Here is a 7,784-nt window from a genome sequence, read left to right on the forward strand (position 1 = left end):
AGGCGGGGACGCTCCGCTCGGGTTGGCTGACCGGAGCGTCGCATCACACAGCGATGGGTGGAGACCCAGCAGCCCTATCCCGCCATATCCTGGTCCAATCCAAGTGTCCGATTGGCGCAAAAGGAAGGCGCGTCGCCCGATGCCCGGGTTAGTCTTGGGGTCGAAGGACTGGCGAGCATGTGGGCAGCAAAGAGGGTGGCACTACTGCGCCGGATCATTGGTTGGGGCGCTGCGCCTCCCATCCTTTGGGGTCAATGAGAGGCAGGAAACGCGCCCGCCTGCGGTGGGTAACAGCCGGGAGATCGGGCCAAGGAAATCCTTCCACCGCTTCTCATCTCTTCCCGCAATGTTGGGGGGGGGGGGGGTCATTTTGCGACCGGACTTGGGGTTCTTCTCCTTTTAAAAATTCACCTCTGGCTATTTCCAAACCAGCGTCAACAAGTGATGTCACCATCACTGGAGAGAGAAGAGTTTGCATTCTGGAAGAAAAAAAGTATACGGCCTCCCTGATGTGTCTCTGAATTAATAACAATCATGAAAGGTATTGTCGAAGGCTTTCACGGCCGGCATACGATGGCTGGTGTAGGTCTTCCGGGCTGCGTGGCCGTGTTCTGGAAGTTTTGTTTCCTAACGTTTCGCCAGCACCTGTGACCGGCATCTTCAGAGTGCAGGAGCACAGACAGGAGCAGTTAGGAAACAAAACTTCCAGAACACGGCCACGCAGCCCGGAAGACCCACACCATCCAATCATGAAAGGGCTCGGACGGCTGGCTGCAAATGGCGAGGAGCGGCCGCGTTCCATTCCAGAAGCCTATGAATTAGAAAGGCTACCAGTCCCGTCCTCCCCAGCTGCCCTGGCGATTGGCCGACAAGACGGATGTTGCAGCCTTAAATCGGAAAGGCTGAACAAAGGAGGACGTTGAGGTTTCTATGATGAAGGGCTGTATCTTCTGCTTTGATCTGGGGAAAATATTGGTTGGAGGACTGGAACTACCGAGTTGGCTGGAAAGCTACAGGATGCAGCTGGAAGTTAAGGCGCTGCATTCTCACCTATGAAGGATGTTAAATGTAGCAGGGCTTGTGCCAGCATCTAGCGTGCAGAGGCATTTACCCAGATCTGAATAGGTGCCCAGGAAAGCCCCTTTGGGGGTGACACCTTGCCAGCCTTCCCTAAGGGTCTCAATATTAGCCACCCCCAAGAGCACTGGGTGCTGCTGTTCCCCATCTTGCCCTTCCACTAACCAGCATGTCAGAGCAACTAATGAGCTGCTACTCCCTCTCAGAGCTCCCAGGGTTGCTTAGGAAGCCAAATGCCAGATGGAAGAAGAGGCCAGAGACTACACCAATCTGGGGTCCTAGGAGAGAATGCTGCTCAGCCAGCCCAGTGCCTAAATATCCTCTAAGCCTGTGCTAAGAGCATAAACATATATAATGTATATGCCAGCTTAATTATATTAAATGCATTGATGTTAGAGGACTTTAAACGTTTAATGACACATAGGAAGTTCCAGCATATGGAGACAGGAGCTTTAATTTATCTCTCCCCAACTATAAATCTCAGGAAAAGCACCCCCACACTGCAACTTAGGCTATTTCTGTTTTGAAATCCCATTGGTGTCAATGTCAGCATTTTCCTATTGTTAACTGTAATGCAGGATAACACTTTTCCTTAATAGCCGATAGCTGAGGAATACCATGATCCTAATGAAAATCACTCCCTCCGTTACATTTTTACAATTCCCTGAGTTATTAATGTGCACAATGTGTAGAATATAGATAACCTAATTATATTAAATTTCATGGAATGGTAGTAAAACGTATTTTGCGTTTTGTTTATGATGCCATGGAACCTGAAAATCCATAGACATTTCAGTATCTTCCATAATTTCAGAGCCAAAACTGATGGGACATTATTTGTGCAAATACTTGGGGGGGGGGGTTGGGTTTTTTTTAAAAAAACATTGCCACGGAGACTTTGATCTGAAGTGGGACATGATAGTAGGAAAACTGTGACATTAGGGTTTTATATCTGCTTTGATTCTTAAAAGGATCAGGGAATATTGCTCTTATTTTATATCAGAAATAAACCACCATTGGCAACCATGCTTTTTAAATATTGGATTCATCTTTATAAAATAACTGACACCCCTTCTACTTCATTCCAAGACACAAAGCAAATTGTGATTACTTGGAACATATACTGATCAGTGTGAATTTCTTACTGATTTCAGTATAATGGCAAGTATGAATATCCAGTTCACAAGTGGTACCTTGAAACAGTGTCCCGTTGAGATAGTGTGTATCTAATAGATAAAACCATCTCTATTGTCTAATCAAAGGATGAGAATTAAAAGTGGTACTGCTTTTCCTTCTCCAGATCCCACCTGCAAAATGTGATGGCTTTTCACAATTTGGCACAATGACAAGGTCCTTCATCTGTGGTTGGCAAATTCTTCATGTTGCACAACAGGATGCATTTGCCTTACATCATTTGACTTAGGGTCACCAAATATTCTATCAGACCTTGAACCACAGTTTGTATTTAACCGAATGGGGCAAATTATTGACCCATTAAAAAGCTTTTAGAAACCTGTTTGTGTATGCCATATATTGAAATTCTCTATTCACATCTCCTTTAGGTATTCCTTTCCAGATCTAATAATCTGAAAGAAATAATGTGTCATCTCCCACCCACTTAGTAGATGTATTGTTGGCTACCTAGCAACAAACTTACCAACCAGGAATTAAACCCTGTCCTTTTCTTCTGCTATTAATAGCAGACTGCTCCGCAGAAATCAGCATGTTATTTTTTTCAGCAATATTATTTGCTGTGAAAGGGACAGGAATAGAAGCAATAAAAATACTGGTGATCTTCACTTGTAAGCCTACTTAGGCAGTATTACTAGATGTAAGTCCTATCAACTTCAATGAAACCTATGTGCAGATTAGTCTGCATATGCCTGGAGTTGTACAAAACCATTCTAAATTTGCTTAGAAATAATTAATTTTCCTAGACTCCCTATAAAGCTTCTTTAGGATTACAAGTAGTGCAGCTGTTACTATTCTCTGCAAGCTTATGGGCCAAAAGATAATGACAAAAACAAAAACAAAAAATCCTCTCATGTATGGCTGGTGTGGGTGTTCCGGGCTGTGTGGCCGTGTTCTGGAAGTTTTGTTTCCTAACATTTCGCCAGCATCTGTGACCGGCATCTTCAGAGAGCAGGAGCACAGACAGGAGCAGTTCTCTCTGTGCCCAGGATGAGGTGATCATTTTGTGGGTATTTATAGAGATCTGAGGGGGGGGGATTGGGGGTGTGGGGTTAACGAGCATCTGCTTGTTTTGGTGTCAAAATACGTGTGTATCTTCCTGGGGATTAGGCAGGGTTTTTTCTTCTTCCCCACCACACCCCCCCAATTCCCCCCCCCCCCAGATCTCTATAAATACCCACAAAAGGGTCACCTCATCCTGGGCACAGAGAGAACTGCTCCTGTCTGTGCTCCTGCTCTCTGAAGATGCCAGTCACAGATGCTGGCGAAACGTTAGGAAACAAAACTTCCAGAACACGGCCACATAGCCCGGAACACCCACACCAGCCATCATATTCCTGCTGTGAAAGCCTTCAACCTCTCATGTATGATTAAACTTGGAGATGGATAAAACAACTGGCAAGATAGGCTGCAAAATTATTCAGACCTAGGAGTAAATCCCACTGAAATCAGTGGGGCTCCTGAACTGATATATGTTCTAGGATTGTACTATTAGCTTTGAAGAGCTGGATCAAGATGATGATGAGTCAAATTTATAACTCATTCACAAAATGAAATTACAGAAAAATTGTAATTTTAAGTGGCATGCCTGAGGATGGTTTTTGATAGCAATTTCCAAAGGGCAGTCCCTTGGATCTGTCACAGCATAATTAATTATTGACTCCAGACCTTGGCAACAGCCATTGAAAAATTCTGTCTGGCACTTGCCCCCAGCTTGGCTTTCATCTTTAGATCTCAAAGATGCAGGAAGCAACAGAAGAGAAATGCCATTACCTCACATATGCTGGATCCAGTCCATATAGGATGTGAAGGGCTACATTTTAATTGTGTATTAAATAACTTCTGAGTGAGCACAGTGGTACTCTAACTAGGTAGGTCAGTAGCCTACTTGTAGTGGGCCTAAAACAGCTGTGGGGGATTGGTTATAGTTGGTATGGAAGGGTAGCTTCAAACAGGCATTCAAAAATGTCTTAGCATTGGTGAAGAGGCCAAGAAATCTAGAATAACAGTTAGAATTCTATAAAAAGCATGATTGGTCCAAGGTTCTGGCTAGGATTATAATGCAAGAAAAGATCTGTTTGACAGTTGAAAAATGATAAGCACTTGGTTTGCATTGAAGAAAGCAGTGTTCCTTTCCAATTTCTGGGAACCTTTATTTTTCTCCATATTGTTGAACTGAAGGAGTGTTTCTTGGCAGAAAGGCTTGGAACTGCTCAGTAGCACAGACTACCTTATGTCAGGAATGTTACTGTGACTGATGGAGATTGTCATAATTCGGGGATCTTAAGAGAAAGAGAGTCTAACCATACAAGGCATCCTCTTTGATCATATCCATAATATATTCTGGCAGCAGGGATTTGGCATCAAAGAGAGATCATCTAGGAGTTACTAAGATTCTCCAGCTCCTACTCCAAACTGGGTCCCTATTTGAGTGACTGAATAATGTGATGTTTTTAACCCTATACAGGTAGTCCTCACTTAACAGCCACAATAGGGACCGGAAAATTGGTTAAGCCGGGCAGTTGGTAAGCAAGTCACCATGTGACTGGACCCAATTTTTACCATTTTTATGACAGTCTTTAAGCGAATCACCACTGTCATTAAGCAAATTACATGGTTGTTAACTGAATCCAGCTTCTCCAATGGACATTTTTTGCCAGAGTTCGCTTAACAACCATGTGATTCGCTTAACGAATGCAGTGACTCACTTAACGACCATAGTGCTTTGCTTAACAACCATCATGAAAAGGTTGCAAATCGCAATCACATGACCGAGGGGGATGGTGCAACGGTTTGTGACGGTTGTAAGTACAAGTTGTAAAGTGCTTTTTCGAGGCGGTTATAACTTTGAACCGTTGTTAAACAAACAGTTGTTAAGCAGGGAGTATCTGTACTTGGCATCCTAAGCTGCTTAGAGCCTCCAGGAATTAGTAGCATACAAACCTAATTAAATTAAATTAAAAAATGACCAGAACGTCAGTGGAATAGCCAAAAGCAACTATCAGTTTTCCTGGAATTGCCCAACTGCTTTGGAGAGAAAGATGTGCTTGAGATAGATGGTACATGCGTGTTTCCTTCAAATCCAGATTATTGCATAGCCTTATCAGAGAAGTAGATATAAGACTGTACTTCCCTGATCTGTGTATTAGAACTGTTTCTGGTGACTTAGTGTTGAAAGGAGGCATTTAGCAATGTGTAGCTGAATACTGTTTATTTCAGAGGTTCAGAATTAAAAAGTTCTAGTGCTGTTGAAATGAGGTTCTACAACTACAAATGTAAAATGTTTTCTGTGCTACTTATTATCCTCTTATTATAAAATATGTTGCTCTGGATGACAATGAGAGCGCTGTAGAGTTGCCAAGTAAGCAGGAAACCAGCCTGGCATACTGTACTCATGTGCTTTTAACAGCAGATGTATTTGCAAGAAACCAGCAAACGTTTTCATACTCATGTTTGTAGATGAGATTGCATGTATGGCTTCTTTGAATAATCCTAAAATTTTAATTCTTTAATTTCAGTATTATCCCAGTGTATATGCTCTTATCATGGTGGACAGTTACTGGGAAAAGAAATATAAAGCAGACCCAGTTATTACATCTCTTTGCTATCATACACTAGTTAACAGGAAGAGAAAATTATGTGGGAAATTATATATTGAATTAAATCTCTCCTTCCACATGACTTTTGGCCACGTGCATGCTCAGAAATATTTTATGTCTCATAAAAATAAATTACAGGAGAGATGGCAAGGATGGTTTAGTTTGAGCCTGACTATTTTGAAGTGAATTTCTCTACATCAGCTGACTCATATTCTAGTGTATGTATCAACCAGCAAAAATCTCAGCTATTCTTCTGCTGTTTGTATAACTCAGGAAACTGAAGCTTTCATTTTATTTGAACTCAGTATAATAATAGGATATGCAATATACTATTATAGTTTTATCTAGACTTATTTCAGCATAATAGTAATAATAATAACAATACTGTATTAAATTTATATGCCACTAAACTACCAGAACTCTGGGTGGTTTACAATTGTTAAAACATTTAAAAACAAAGATCAATACAAAAAACACAGAAAGAGCACAAGTCAAAAGAACAGTGATGGCAAAAAAAAACAAAAAACAAGAAGGGAGCAGAAAGGAAGAAATGGGCATCAGTCATCTTCTCCAAAGGCCTGGGCAAAGAGGCCTTAAGATGTTAGGGACAGAAGTATTTTAGGCAAATTCTAACCATTTTTATATGGATAAGTCCAATACATACATATTCAGAAGTTTATCCCAATGTTATTTATTTGTACTGCAAAAGTCTCAGTGATTCACATACATCAACAGAAACAAAATTTTAAAATCCATGGTAAAATCACACAATAATCCAGCAGCCAATCTGATGAAGTCAGCTGTTCCCCCAAGAATCTCCAAAATAACTCAATATGTAATAGCTCGGAGAAAGCCAATACATGGCTTTTTGCAGCCCCAGAGCCACAGCACGCCAAAAGCCCCTTTGCATCACACTTCTGGGCGAGGCTGGGGCTGGGCTTCACGCTACAGCTCTGGGGCTACACCTCATCAGCAGCAGGAAGAAGACGTGAAGGTCAGATAGGGCGCACAGAGCGCAGGGCAGCAGAGGTCTCAGAGTGCAGGGTAGCGAAGCTGATTGCAGCTGGGATTGGGCTGGGGCAGCTGCAGCTTCCCAGGGTGTGGCAAGCAGCCCCCAAAGGGCAGAGATGGGGGGGAGATAGGCAGGGAGGCTGGAGGCAATCCCTTATCTTACTGAGGCTCAGGGCTGTGTGGGACCAAGCCCAGAATGGTTTGGATTGGGGTGGGTCCTTGGCTAACAACCAGCAGAATTTGCTTAACAATTGCAACAGGGAACGCCAGGATTGCCAATGCAGTCATATGACATCTCACTTTACAACTGCATTGCTTACCAATGGAAATTCTGGTCCCAATTGTGGTCGTAAGTCGAGGACAAATTGTATACATTTTTGAAAAGCTTTTCTTGGTTTTGCTCTTGAATTTTCCTTTGAAAAGTGAAGTTATAAACATAATTAATTTTTTTATCCTTATTGACCTCTTTCAGAATTTCCGTTTTGGGTTTGTCCTTTACTTTTTCCAAGAGAATATGGTCACTGCACTGACATAACACCTCTCAGCCCGAGGAAGCAAGCAGCAAACCAATTCTGAAATTCTGCCAAGAAAATTGCAGGGACTAGCCCAGGCGGTCTCCAGGAGTCAACACTGACTCGAAGGCAAATAATTCCTTTATCTGTATCTTTAAAAAAAAAAAAAAGAACAGGGAAGGTGATCGTAAGAAAGATCCCTTTATTAATAAGACAACCGACCCCTCTGAGTTTTTTGTTTTATTTGGAATCCACCCGCGCCTCTTGCACCTCCACACGGGAGCTCTCAACAACGAATCCTTTCCCAGTCCTCTGGATTCGGGGAAGACATCCAATCCACTATTTGGAATCAGCCCACAGGCACGTGACTCCGACGTCTCGTTCCTTTGCCCAA

This window comes from Python bivittatus, unplaced genomic scaffold, assembly GCF_059951505.1.
Source record: "Python bivittatus isolate LINGU-HERP-01145 unplaced genomic scaffold, Pbiv_v1 ctg000700_np1212, whole genome shotgun sequence".
In the NCBI taxonomy this organism is placed as follows: Eukaryota; Metazoa; Chordata; class Lepidosauria; order Squamata; family Pythonidae; genus Python; species Python bivittatus.